This window comes from Pongo pygmaeus, chromosome 1 (assembly GCF_028885625.2).
Source record: "Pongo pygmaeus isolate AG05252 chromosome 1, NHGRI_mPonPyg2-v2.0_pri, whole genome shotgun sequence".
Classification (NCBI taxonomy): domain Eukaryota; kingdom Metazoa; phylum Chordata; class Mammalia; order Primates; family Hominidae; genus Pongo; species Pongo pygmaeus.
Window position 1 is genome coordinate 151,573,625 of NC_072373.2, and position 15,417 is coordinate 151,589,041.

Consider the following 15,417-nt stretch of genomic DNA (forward strand, 5'->3'; position numbering starts at 1 on the left):
CATGATCATATGATTTGTGTTTTTAATTCTGTGTGGTGAATCACACATTGATTTGCATATATAACCAAACTTGCATCCCAAGAGTAAGGCCCACTTGATCATGATGAATTAACTTTTGGATGTGCTCCCAAATTCAGTGTGCTAGTATTTTATTGAGGATTTCTGCATCTATGTTCATTGGTGGTATTGGCCTGTAGTTTTCCTTTTTGTCGTGTCTTTGCCAGATTTTGGTATCAGGATGATACTGGTTTCATAGAATGAATTAGGGAGGAGTCCCGCCTCCTCAACATTTTGGAATAGTTTCAATAGGATTGGTACCAGCTCTTTGCACATCTGGTAGAATTCAGCTGTGAATCCATTTGAATGGCTTTTTTGATTGATAGGTTTTTTTCTAATCATTCAATTTCATTACTTGTTATTTCTCTGTTCAGGATTTCCATTTCTTCTTGGTTCAATCTTGGGAGGTTGTGTTTCCAGGAATTTATTCATTTCCTTTAGGTATGCTAGTCTGTGTGCCTAGAGATGTTCACACAGTCTCTGAGCATCTTTTATATTTCTGTGGGATTGGTTGTGATGTTATTTTTCTTATTTCTCATTGTGTTTATTCTCTCTTTTTTCTTTGTTAATCTACCTAGCAGTCTATCTGTTTTGTTTATCCTTTCAAAACACAAACTTTTTATTTCATTCATCCTTCGTATGGTTTTGTGGGTCTCACTTACATTTAACTGTTCTCTGATGTTATTTCTTTTCTTCTGGTAGCTTTGGGTTTCATTTGTTCTTCTTTTTCTAGTTCTTTTATCTGTGGGATTAGGTTGTTAATTTGATACCTTTCTATCTGCTTGATATAGGCATTTAGGGCTATAAACTTTCATGTTAACACTTTTGCCATATCCCAGAGGTTTTTGTATGTTGTGTCTCTATTTTTGTTTGTTTCAAAGAATTTCTTTTATTTCTGCCTTAATTTCGTTGTTTTTCCAAGAGTCATTCAGGAGTAAGTTGCTTAGTTTCCATGTACTTGTTTGGTTTTGAGAGTTTCTCTTGGTATTGATTTCTATTTTTATTCTACTCTGGTCCAAGAAGATGCTTTGTATGATTCTAATTATTTTGAATTTATTGAGATTTGCTTTATGACCAAGCACGTGGTTAATCTTAAAGTGTGTTCCATGTGCAAATGAGAGGAATGTACATCCTGTGGTTGTTGGGTGGAGTATTCTGTAGATGACTATTGGGTCCAATTAGTCAAGTGTCAAATTTAAGTCCAGAATTTCTTTGTTAGTTTTCTGCCTCAGTGATCTATCTACTGCTATCAGTGGAATTTTGATGTCCCCCACTATTATTGTGTGGCTTTCAACATCTTTTCTTAGGTCTACAAGTAATTGTTTTATAAATCTGGGTGCTCCAATATTGGGTGCATATATATTTAGAATACTTAAATCTTCCTTCAACAGCTTTCCTTGGGGAAAAAAATGAATACTTAAATCTTGTTGAATTGAGCCTTTTATCATTATATAATTCCCTTCTTAATCCCTTTTTTACTGTTGTTGGTTTAAAGTCTATTTTATCTGATAGAAGAATAGTGACCTCTGCTCTTTTTTGTTTTCCACTTGTGTGATAGCTCTTTCTCCATTCCTTTACTTTGAGTCTATGGGTGTTGTTACATGTGAAGTAGGTCTCTTGAAGACAGCAAAAGGATGAGTTTTTAGCCCAAATTTTTACCTCATGTATTTTAAGAGGGACATTAAGGTCATTTACATTTAAGATCAATATTGATATGTGAGATTTTATTCCTGTCACAGTGCTGTCAGCTAGTTCCTTTGTAATCTCAAATATGTAGTTACTTATAAGGTTCTTGGGCTGTATTTGCATGTGCTTTTATGGTGGCAAGTACCATTGTTTTATTTCCATAATTAGAATTCCCTTAAGCCTTAAGCATCTCTTGTAGGGTTGGTCTGGGGGGTGAAAATTCCCTTAACCATTATTTGTCTGGGAAATACTTTATTTCTCCTTTGTTTATGAAACTTAGTTTTACCAGATATATGAAATTCTTGGCTGGCATTTATTTCCTTTGAGAGTGCTAAAAGTGGGCCCCCCAGTCTTCTCTGGCTTTCAAGGTTTCTGCTGAGAAGTCTGCTGTTAATCTTATGGGTTTCCCTTTACAGATAACATGACCCTCTTCTTTAGCTGTCTTTAATATTTTTTCTATCACATTGATCTTGGATAATGTGATGACTATATGACTTGGCAATAGTCATCTTGCATATTATCTTGTAGGAGTTCTCTGGATTTCTTATGTCTGCATGTTGACCTCTCCAGCAACATTGAAAAATTTTTCCAGGATTATATCCTCAAATAAGTTTTCCAAGTTGCTTGCTTTGTCTTCTTCTCTCTCAAGAATGCCAATAAGTCATACATTTGGTCATTTTACATAATCCCATATTTCTTGAGAACTTTGTTCATTTTTTAAAATTCTTTTTACTTTGTTTTTGTCTGACTGGTTTGATTCAAAGATACAGTCTTTGAAATCTGAAATTCTTTCTTCTGTTTGCTCTAGTCTATTCTTAAGGTTTACAACTGTATTTAGAAATTCCTCCAGTGAATTTTTTAATTCCAGAAGTTCTTTGTGAAAATAGTTATGTTCTATTTCGAATCTTGGATTGTTTTTCTGGTTTTGTGTGGATTTCAACTTCTCTTGGATCTCATTGAGTTTCTTTGCCACCCGTATTCTAAATTCTATATTTGTCATTTCAGACATTTCATTCTTGTTAGAATCCATTACTTGGGAGCTAGTGGGATTCTTTGGAGGTGACAAAACATTCTGGCTTTTTGTATTGCTGGAGTTCTTGTGCTGGTTCTTTCTCATCTGAGAAAGCTGACACTTTTTTATTGAATTTTCTATCATCTGGATGAAGCCTTTTGATTTTCTATTCTTTTTTTCCCTGGGGAATATGACTGTAGAGTATTTTGTGTATGGATTGGCTTCATTTTTGGGTGCTTTCAGGGTGCCAAGGCTCTGTGCAGGTTCCTTGGCTGCAGATAGGTTCGTGCAGTGGCTTTCTCGGGCTTTGCTTGTTGCAGCAATATATTTTTGTTTGATGGTGTAATTCAGGCTTCAATCCAGTAGGTGGCACTTAAGAGTAAGAGCCAGCAGAAAGAGGGGGTGGGACGGAGGCAAAGGAGAAGCATGAAAAGCTTCCTCCCCTGAGTGTGTTTGGCTTTAGTTGGGGTAAAGCCGCCTTAGAAACCCCAGCAGTCTCTTTCAACCTTGACTCTGCGGGCCCCAGTGGGAAGAACCACTGCCAAGTCATCAGCAGTGCACTCAGGAGACAGGCAGAGGGCAAGAGATGAACCCCTCTCCACGTCGGTTCTTGAGCTTTGGCGGTGCTACCTTCAGCAGCTGGTGTTGGCCCACATTTCCATTGGCCCAAGATGGACTTCGGCAGACTGTAATCCCCATTCATTAGGTGAAGACTGCACTGGGGGTTAGATCTCTGTTTCTGAGTGTTCTCCGTGGCAAACAGTCTGCATAAAGTTCCTTGGTTGCAGATAGCCTTGCATGGTGGCTTTCCCAAATGTTGATTGTAGTAGTGATGTACTGGGCATGTGAGCAGGCTCAATGCCTCCTAGCAGACTGAGGTGGCAGTGGTCCCAGGGAGCCTATCTCATTCCCCAGTGTTGTGCACTTGTGTTAGCAGGTTTCCTATTGTGCTGCACCCTTCAACCTGCAGGCCAGTTGGTGTCTTTTCTGGGTAAGACCTGGCTGTGTAGCCAATACCGATGGGTATATACCTGGTCCTTGTTTACTGAGAAAAAGCTCTGTTGCCTTGGGCTCCCGGCTCAGCTCTGGAGAATGGGACCAAGCTGGGCAAGTCTGGACCAGGTTGGCCCACCTGTAAGTCCCCTAATGGCAGGCACGAATACCAGCTCCAAGGGATCCAGTACACAGCCACCTACCATCCAGACGTGTGCCTAGGCATGGAGTTGAGAAACATCCTCTGCTCCAAGTTCCCTGCATGGGGATGAGGGGGCAGCCTAAACTTCTAATCTAAAAGAATGGGTGCTCCAAATGCCTGGAGATAGGTCTGGGCATTGAGAGGAGAAAACGCTGCTGCACCAAGATTTCTGCATCTAAAAAGAGGGGTAGCCCGGGCTCCTAATCCAAGCTAGTGCATGTGCCAAATGCCTGGAAATCTGCTCTGGCAAGGAGGAAACTGGTGCTGCAACAAGGTCTATGCAGGGGATGGGAAGCGTGGCTCAGACACCTACTCTAGGGGTGCAGGTGCACCTCATCCTGGGTGATATGTCCATGGAAGAAGCAGAGAAACCACTGCCACAAGGTATTTGCATGGGAAGGGAGAGGTAGCCCAAGATCCTAATCTACAGGAACAGGTGTGCCAAATGCCTGAAGTTATATCTGGGTATAGAGTGGAGGGAGTGCCACTACACCAAGTTTTTTACATGGGTAGGGGATGGCAGCTCAACTTCCTGTTCCAGGAGGGCAGGTGCACCAGAGGCCTGCTATGTGCAGAACAGAGGATGTGCTACTGCACCAGGATTTCTGCACAGGAAGAGAGGGGCAGCTCAGGATGCTAATCCTGGTGAGAGGGTGCGCCAAGCACCTGGAGATACACCTGGGTGTGAAACAGAGAGATTGCTGCTGCCCCATGATCTCAGGAAAGTAGGCTGGGGCACCTAGCAATGACACACGCAGACTGGTTCCAGGATGCAAAGCTGACCCTGGCTGCAGATCTCACCATCTAGGAGAAAAAAATGGCTTCAGAAACTCTCCTCCCACTTCAGACCTGTGATGGAAGAGAGCCCAATCCCAGTGCCTACTGCTGGGATGCTTTCCACATTTGTGACTCAATTCTGGCTGTGGGGTCCTGTCCCACTCCAGAGTAAGCGCACCAATCTCTGACCTGACTGGAATGCTTGCTTGGCCACACTGCTGGGTTGCCAAAAAATGGCTTACTTTGCATGAGCCCAGGTGAAAACTGGCATCCTGCTTTAAGTCCTGGATCTGAGAAAATGCCTACAGCTTTTCCAAGTGTCTTTCCCTCTCTGCATCTCCAAACTTCTCCCAACATTTCCCCCAGGGCTTTGGAGAAACAAGGTGCTCTCCCTTGGCCTGGGTTGCTTGGATCCCTAGTGGAAAGGTGCGTCACAATGGGAGCCTCTGCCCCTCGCTCATGCTGGAGCTTCACTCACTTTTATCAGCCTGATGCTGTCCTGGGAGCTGTTCATCAACTGTCACCTCCCCAGGATCTGGGGTATCCTTCACTCTTCTAGTAAATTCCTTTTTTCTTTTTTGAATTAAAGCAAATAGAGTTGGTATATTAGTCCATTTTCATGCTGCTGATATAGACATACCCGAGACTGGGCAATTTACAAAAGGAAGAGATTTAACTGGACTTACAGTTCCACGTGGCTAGGGAAGCCTCACAATCATGGTGGAAGGCAAGGAGGAGCAAGTCCCATCTTACATGGATGGCAGCAGGCAAAGAGAGAATGAGGAAGATGCAAAAGCAGAAAACCCTGATAAAACCATCAGATCTCATGAGACTTATTCTACCAGGAAAACACTGTGGGGGAAACTGCCCCCATGATTTGATTATTTCCCATCAGGTCCCTCCTACAGCACGTGGGAATTATGGGAGTATAATTCAAGATGAGATATGGGTTGGGACATAGCCAAACCATGTAAGTTAGTGTTTTCCCACTATTTTGCTATTTCCAAGTGACTGAGGCACACTAAAAGCCTCTTATCTGCTCTGGGAAAAATTAAAAAGTATAAATCCTTTTAGAAATGTACAAGACACTTTTCCTCAGATTCATTGTAAAATACTGATAATAATACTTGTCTCATTTTTTTTTGAGGATTAAGAAATTACACCTAGTACAATACTAGGATAGAGTATACTTTTAAAAATATATTTCCCACCTCTCTTCCTTTTACATACACGTATCCATCTCTCCCTTTCCCAGCTGCCTCTTGCAATTGGTATAGAAGTACACTTGCATCAATAATGTCAAGTGACTTTATTGTTCAAAAATTTCTTAAAGATAATTATGAACTGGAAATAAATATTTTTACGTATACGTTTACCTTGACTTTTTTAGTTAATATGTTTAAAATGCAGAGATAAAGTGGCTAGGCATATTTCTGGAAAGACAAAAAATTTGATGAGTAGTATTTGGGGTAGTATACTAAACATAAAATACACATTTATTTTTTTCAACTTTTATTTTAGATTCAGGGAGTACATGTGCACTTTATTTACCTAGATATATTGTGTGATGCTGAAGTATAGGCTACAAATGATCCCATCACCCAGGTACTGTGCATAGTACCCAACAGTTACCTTTTCAGTCCTTGCCCCCCATCCCTCCCTCCACCTTCTAATAGTCTCTAGTTTCTATTACTCCTATCTTTACATCCATTTGTACCCAATGTTTAGCTCTGACTTACTAGCAATAACATTTTGCATTTGGTTTTGTTTCTGTGCTAATTTACTTAAGATAATGGCCTCTAGCTGCATCCGTGTTGCTGCAAATGACATGATTTTGTTATTTTTTATGGTTGTGTAGTATTCTGTGGTGTATATGTAGCACATTTTCTTGACCCAATCCATTGTTGATGGGTACCTAGGTTGATTCCATGTATTTGCTATTGCGAATAGTGCTGCAATGAACATATGAGCAAATGTGTCTTTTGGTAGAATGATTTGTTTTCTTTTGGATGTATACCCAGTATTGGGATCACTGGATTGAATGATAGTTCTGTTTTAAGTTCTTTGAAAAATCTCCAAACTGCTTTCCACAGGGGCTGAACAAATTTACATTCCCACCAACAGTGTATATATAAGTGAGGTAGGAGAATAGAGAATTGTGATAACCGAGGGTTAAGGGATAAGCAAAAGAACCGCAGGTGCATCTAGTTCTAGGAAAGATTAGGCAGCAGACAGCCTGCTCCTGTATAACAAGACAGAAGTTTCCACTTCAGCCTCTGATTGACCACAGGCCAAGTCTCTACTTAGCCTCTGATTGGTCACCAGCCAATCCTTCATAGGGTGTAACCAATTGGAGGCCTCTAAAGGGCACTTAGGTGTGTTACCAAATTCTTTTAGCTTAGTAAAACCGCTAAAGAACATCGTAATTAGAGCTCTTGAGCTACTTGCTCAAGCCTGCTCCCACTCTTTGGAGTGTACTTTCATTTAGATAAATCTCACTTTTGATGCTTCCTCTTTCATTGCTTCATTCTTTTGTTGCCTTCTTTTTGCATTTTGTTCAACTCTTTGTTGGATGCACCAAGAACCTGGACAACTCGCAGACAAGACCTTCCATCAGGTAACATAAGCATTTCCTTTTCTCTTCACCCTTGCCAGCGTTTGTTGTTTTTTGACTTTCTAATAACACCTATTCTGACTGGTGTGCAATGAATGGTATCTCATTGTGGTTTTGATTTGCATTTCTCTGATGATTAGTGATATAGAGCATTTTTTCATGTTTGTTGGCTGCTTGTATGTTTTCTTTTGAGAAATGTCTGTTCGTGTTCTTTGCTCATTTTTTAATGGGTTTATTTGGTTCTTGTTTGTTGATTTAAGTTCCTTATAGATTCTGGATATGAGACCTTTGCTGGATGCATAGTTTGCAAATATTTTCTCTCATTCTGTAGGTTGCCTGTTTACTCTGCTGATAGTTTCTTTTGCTTTGCAGAGCTCTTTAATTTAATTAGCTTCTACTTGTCAATTTTTGTGTTGTAATTGTGTTAGAGGACTTAGTCATAAATTCTTTCCCAAGGCCGATGTCCAGAATGGTGTTTCCTAGGTTTTTTTTAGGATTCTTGTAGTTTGAGGTCTTATATTTAAATCTTCAATCCATGTTGAGTTAATTTTTGCATATGGTGAAAGATAAGGATGCAGGTTCAATCTGCTTTTTGGCTAGCCGGCTAACCCAACACCATTTATTGAATAGGGTGTCTTTTTCCCATTGCTTATTTTTGTTGATTTTGTTAAACATCAGATGGCTATAGGTATGCAGCTTTATTTTTTTCTTGAGTTTCTATTTTTTCCATTTGTCTATGTGTCTCTTTTTTTTTTTTAACCAATACAATCCTGTTTTTATTTCTGTAGCCTTACAATATAATTTGAAGTCAGGTACTGTGATGCCTATGGCTTTCTTCTTTTTGCTTAGGATTGCTTGGCTATTTGGGCTCTTTTCTGGTTCCATGTGTATTTTAGAATAGTTATTTTCTATTTCTATGAAGAAAGACTTTGGTAGTTTTATAGGGGTAGTGTTGAATCTATATATTGCTTTGGGCAGTTAGGGCCATTTTAATGATATTGATTTGCCCAATCCATGAGCATAGAATGTTTTTTTCATTTCTTTGTGTCATCTTTGATTTCTTTTAGCATGTTTTCTCCTGGTAGAGATATTTCACCTCCTCAGCCAAATGTGTTCCTAGGCGATTTATTTTGTGTGTGTGGCTATTGTAAATGGGATTATGTTCTTAATTTGGCTTTCAGCTTAAACATTATTGGTGTGCAGAAATGCTAGGTTTTTTTACACTGATTTTGTATCCTAAAACTTTACTGAAGTCATTTATCAGTTCTAAGAGCCTTTTGGTAGAGTCTTTAGGGTTTTGTAGGTATAAAATCATTATCTATGAAGAAAGATAGTTTGACTTCTTCTTCTCCTATGTGGATGCCTTTTGTTTCTTACTCTTGCCTGATTGCTCTGGCTAGGACTTCCCAGTTACTTTTACATAACATTAGACAAATGGATTCTTAATAATGGTACCAGTGTCCAACCTATAAATTAGGCTCTTTAATTATAACACCATATTTTAAGTTTTTTTTTTCATGGCAGCAGTGTAGCCTGAATCTTAAGAGGCTGATGTTTTAATCCTCTCTCTGGGAATTTAGCAAATAGTTTATTCAAGCCGTAATGTTTTTGTCTATTTAAGATGACACAATAATACAGTGATATAATAATACCACAGTAAGGATCAAATTAAATAATTGTGAAGGTTACAAATCTAAAACTTCCAGGCAAGAGAATCTTATTTTTATGGCTAATGAAGAGGTGTAAACATGGTCAAATCCAGGCAGTCACAGAATATAAACGTAGTTACTGGTAAACACCTCTGATCATGACAGAAAAAGACTCAGAAATCTCAGAGAGGGGAGGATGATTTATAGGCTGATTAGATTCTCCAGAAAGGATCCACTAAAGACAAGATAATGAAGATCTTTGATTATCATGCTAAGTAGTTTGGATCTTGTTCTGTAAACAATGAAGAATAAAAATAATTCAAAACAGGTAAGTACAACAGTCGTAATTATGTTTTAGGAGAAAATTCAAAACTCAGTGGTAGCCCTTAGGGGAATGAAAAGGTAGGGGAAAAAAAAAACACCCAGACAGCTATACATCAATTAAGGCATGATGATACTTTGCCTGCAGTGGCCAATGCAATGAAGCAAAGTTAGAAGCTCACATGTTGGGACTCAATAACCACCTACCATCTCTTCATTATTAGAGCAAAGGGCTTGTGTCTATAAATAAAAATATGCCATTAGTCAAGCGGAGGTCTAACCACAGGCGTTTTTTTCAGATGGTGTTAATATTTTAAAGTTTGATAATGACACTCTTACCTACTTGCAAAATTTACTCAGAATTACAATTGAAAGTTGAATTCCAGGGGGTGGTTATAATCTTGTAAAGAATTACTGGTAATACTTATGAGAGTTAAATTATTTCCAAAGGCAATGTTGTAATATGATGACAGATTATCTTCTATTCTTGAAATCTGCAAGTTTTTCTTCTGAGACTACAGACATTAAAATCCTTCCCCCTGTCTTTCCCCATACTTATCCTCCTCCAGGAATCTGGAAAGTTCCTAAACACATGTACAAGTGAGTGACAGCACTGCCAGTCCATGGGCTAAGTGGTTGATGTTGCCCCATTAGGTCAGAATGAATTGCTGTCTTAATTCTGAATTGAATTACAATCCATGGTAGATTATTCTGCTAAGGGTCAGCTGATTCAAAATATGTTTACAATTTTGTAGGACGTAAGCCATAAATCAGCTTAAATCAGTAGAGGACTAGCTATCTACCTTCACAGGCACAGATGATGAGCTAACAACGTGACTAGGGAACATAGAAGGCAAAAGCCAGTTGATTCTACAGTTGGACTATATTACAGCCCAAAAGCACACCACCACATAATTCTAAGCTCTGTCATACTTCTGGGCATTGGCACATGGGGTTCTTGTAAAACCTTTTCTGAGTATCACAAGTTTCTGATTAGTGTGATTAATAAGGGCTGGAAGAAGTGTGCCACAAGTCAGAAAAAGGGTAAGAGCCTCAGGAGCCATAGCTAGATTTTCTGGAGAATTTTCCCTCATGGAAAATGCCATTATTTCCTAAGACATCTCTGAAAGCATCACTAAAGCACAATTTTAATATCTGCTTACCCACAATTTGAAAAGCAAATAACTATGTAATACTTCTAATTTTAGCTTCTTTAATTCTCACACTTTTTAGCTCCTGTTTTATATTTTCTTTTGAGTAGCTCTGTGAGGAAATCACTAATCTTATAAAACCCAAATCATAAAGTGATGACAAATGTCACAATCCTCAAAAAAACTGTATACTATTGCCATTTTCTACACCTTGAATAGTTCCAATTTATAAGTTAGGATACTTTGCATGGAGATTTCAGAACGATAACATTTAAAGTGACTAAAACATTTTAATCTGTGTGTATGTTTAATATTCTTTGTAAACTTCATAGTAGCCAATGACATATTCTTCTTAGGAAGGAGAGAAACTTTCCTGGATGGAAATAATGTCTTGAAAAAGCATAGCCTGGACTTTTGCTTCTGCAGTTAGCTTTTCTGTTTTTCCTTACCTTTGAAATACCATGTATTTGGAATTGCATAAAAGACTCTATTTTTAATGTCTTTAGAACAGCATTTTGTGTTCAAGTATTTTTATTTGGTTTTGATTCATTTATTCTCAACTGTCATTCTAACTATTTTGTATAAAATCCATTATAATAATTTACTTGTTCCAGAAGAAAAGGATTAGCTTTATATTTTATTTGGAAAATAAATACCCAGTATCCCCATGGAGAGCCAACAACTTATTAAAGACTTATTTTACTAGAGTAGGAAATTATCTTAAGACTAACTGGACTAAAGAGTGGAAAATACAAGGATCAAAGAAGATTATAAACATTGAAAGTGTAAGAATGAAAATGTAAAATTAATCCAAATGACCCGGAATTTTTAAAAAGAAGAAAAGCTTTAGTTAGAATAATAAAATATAAGCAATATTCCCAGAGATGACTATGGGAATTTTGCCTGTCTACATGATGACAATAATCCTTTTGAAACCAATAAGAGATTTTAGACCAGCTAACCCTTGACTTACTTGTGTGTTTTGTTTTTTTATGTACATTTTTTACTGTCAATTGATATAATCTCATGTTCTTGCCCCTTTCTGCACAGTTTTTACATTTTTCAGGTCTAAATGATTTGGCGTTGAGGCAAAAAATACAATTTAGGAAACTGATGAAATTGCCAGTACTAAAAGAGTGGAGCAACTTTGCGTTATCAAAAATCTTCATGAGGCTGGGCAAGGTGGCTCATGCCTGTAATCCCAGCGTTTTGGGAGGCCAAGGTGGGAGGATTGCTCAAGCCCAGGAAACCATCTTGGGTAATACAGTAAGATCCTGTTTCTACAAAAAATAAATAATATTTTTTTAAAAATTACCTAGGCATGGTGGTGTGCACCTGTACCCAGCTGCTCAGGAGACTGAGGTAGGAGATGTCTTGAGCCTGGAAGTTGAAGCTGCAGTGAGCCATGATTGTGCCACTGCACTCCAGCCTGGGCAACAGAGTGGAACCTGTCTCAAAAAAATCTTCATGGTTATTATATATTTCATATCATGCCATATAGCTGCTTAGCCTAGTTGATTTGGCCAGTGGTTCTCAAAAGTCTGTCCCTAAGATTAGCATTGCCTGGGACCTGGTTAGAAATGTAAATTATCTGGCCCCACCCTAGACCAACTGAATTAAGTCACTGATGTGGGGCCCCACCATCTGATTTAGTAAATCCTCCACCTAAAATGGTTGCATGCTAATATTTCAGAGCGACTATATTAGCTGTAGGTCCAATAAACCCAAGTTAACGGGCTCAATACCTGTGTGGACCAGTTAGCATAGCTTTATCTCAACATCACTAAGTATATTTTTGTTACAGACTGAATTGCATCCAGCCAAAGTTTATATGTTGAAGTTCTAATCCCAAATCCTCCAAATGTGACTGTTTTTGGAAGTAGGATCTTTACAGAGATACTTATTAAATAAAGCCACTAGACTAAACCCTAATCAAGTGACTGGTGTCATTGTAAGAAAAGGAGATTGAGACATAGACACACACACAGAGGAAAGACCATATAAAGTTACAGGGAGAAGATAATCATCTACAAGACAAAGAGACAGGCCTCCAAAGAAACCAAACCTGCCCACACTTTGGTCTTAGACTTCTAGCCTCCAGAACTGTAAGGAAATAAATTTCTGTTCTAATCCACCTAGTCTGCATTACTTTGTTATGGCACCCCTAACAACACAATACAGCTCCTAACTACCCCCACTTAGCCATCTGGAAACTCAATGCTGTTGGTCATAGCAGACATCTGGCGAAAAGGGAAAATGGTATTGCATAAAATTATGTTCTTTACTAGAAAAACCTGTGATAGGTCTTAAGGTCAATGTTGAATACTAAGGGTAGTATTTTTTTATTATTTTATGGTCTTACTAGTGTTTCCCAATCTGAGTAAATAACAGAGGCCAGATGAGATAAATTCAATATTTCAAAAAGACTAATGGAAACCTGTTGGAGGCCGAAAGAATGAGGGTTGTGATCAGCTCAGTATACCACTGGAGGCTATATGAGTAAACAGCAAACTGTTCTCATAAATGCAGAATGTTGGCAAACTGACAAACTGCGTCTGCCACCCAGAGGGAGTGCTAAGGGCAGTCACGCCTCAGATGCAAGTGTTTCTTGTGATTAGGCACATCTGAAGCCTCTTAGCAATAATGTGAACGAGTGATCAACCAAGCAGCTGACCAACCGTTACCTCATCCTCCCTGCTCTTTCTACCCAATAAACACAGAGGGGCGTGGAAGCTTAAGGCCTTTGCTCACTAGAAGCAAGGAGCCCCCTGACCCCTTCTTTAAAACAGATTCTTTTGTCTTAAGTTTTTGTTACTGCATTCATCCTCTTTCGTTCAGTCTAGTAGTAACTGTCACAAGTGGCGTTCATCCTCCTTTGTTCAGTCCCGTAGTGACTGTCACAGAAACCTACCTCATATGATTTGGATTTGAGTTCCTGCCCAAATCTCATGTTGAATTTAATCCCCAGTGTTGGAGGAGCTTGATGAGAGGTGATTGGATCTTCGAGGTAGATTTTCTGCTTGCTGTTCTCATGATAGTGAGTTCTCATGACATCTGGTTATTTAAAAGTGTGTAGCAACTCCCCCTTCTTTTTATTCCTCCTGCTCCAGCCATGTAGGACATGCCTGCTTCCCCTTCACCATGACTGTAAGTTTCCTGAGGACTCCCCAGTCATGCTTTCTACATAGCCTGTGAAACTGTGAGCCAATTAAACCTCTTTATACATTACCCAGTCTCCAGTAGTTCTTTACAGCAATGTGAGAATGGACTAATACACTACCTAACGTAAGATTTCAAGAATGTAGCTTAAAAACTATTGGGGTGTCTATTGGCTATACGTTTATGGGAAAACAAAATTTCTAACTCACATGAGACATAAAAAAATAAATTCCATAAAATCTGGAAAATCTAAAGATAAAACAAAACTCCAATTGTAGAAAATGACAATGGGGATATATTTATAATTTTTGAGGGGAGAACTGTTTTCTGAACAGGAAACAAATCAAAGAATCTACAAAAAATAAGTCTCACTTAAAACTTTGTAAAATTTTGTAAAACTCTTACATGGTAAAAAACAAACCAACAAAACACCCTCACTGCAGAATAAAATGGCAGCCTGGAAAAAAAATTGTAACATATATTGTATTAGTTCATTTTCACACTGCTGATAAAGACATACCCAAGACTGGGCAGTTTACAAAAGAGAGAGATTTATTGGACTTACAATTCCACATGGCTGGGGAGGCCTCACAATCATGGTGGAAGGCAAGGAGGAGCAAGTCACATCTTATGTGGATGACAGCAGGCAAGGAGAGCTTGTGCAGGGAAGTTCCCATTTCTAAATCCATCAGAACTCCTGAGACTTATTCACCATCATGAGAAAAGCATGGGAAAGACCTGCCCCCATGATTTAATTACCTCCCACTGGGTCCCTCCCACAACATGTGGGAATTCAAGATGAGATTTGCGTGGGGACACAGCCAAACAATATTATATATGAAAAATAAAAGGGTCAATATCTTTAATATATACAGTCTTACTGCAAGTCAAAAAAAACATTAAAAATGGAAAAAAGTCAAGAACAGGAAATTTACAGAAGTGGTATAAATGACTTACCAATGTATGAAAAGATGCCTCAACTTTATTAGCAATGGAATATACAAGTAACATAAAGTGTGGTTTAAATATGATTTAATTTTAGTCTATTAAACTGGTAAAAATAGAAAGATTACTAAAATACACAGTGGGTAACACCAAGAAGCAAGCATTGTTTCTTAGAAGAGAATGGGAGTACACAATACGTATTTTAGCAGTATATATCTACATTGAAAATGAGCATGTCTAATCTGGTGATTCTGCAAACTGCAAAGATAGATAGAAATACAAGAACATACATATTGAAATAGCATTATTTGAAAGAGGGAGCTGGGCACAGTGGTTCATGCCTATAATCCCAGCAATTTGGGAGGCTGATGTAGGCAGATCACTAGAGGTCAGGGGTTCAAGACCAGCCTGGCCAACATGATGAAACCTCATCTCTACTAAAAATACAAAAAAATTAGCTGGGCATGGTGGCGGACACCTGTAATCTTAGCTACTGAGGCAGGAGAATTGCTTGAACCCAGGAGATAGAGGTTGCAGTGAGCCGAGATCACGCCATTGCACTCCAGCCTGGGTGACAGAGCGAGACTCCATCTCAAAAAAAAAAAGGAAAAAGAAAAGAAAAAGTAATAACTGGAAACAAATGAAAATTGTTATTTAAATTATGATACATTCATATTATGTAATACTATTGATATGATTTGGCTGTGTCCCCACCCAAATCTCATCTTGAATTGTAACTCCCACAGTTCCCATGTGTTCTGGGAGGAACCCAGTGGGAGGGTGATTGAATTATGGGGGCAGGTCTTTCCATGCCACTCATGAGTGAATGGGTTTCCCCAGATCTGATGGTT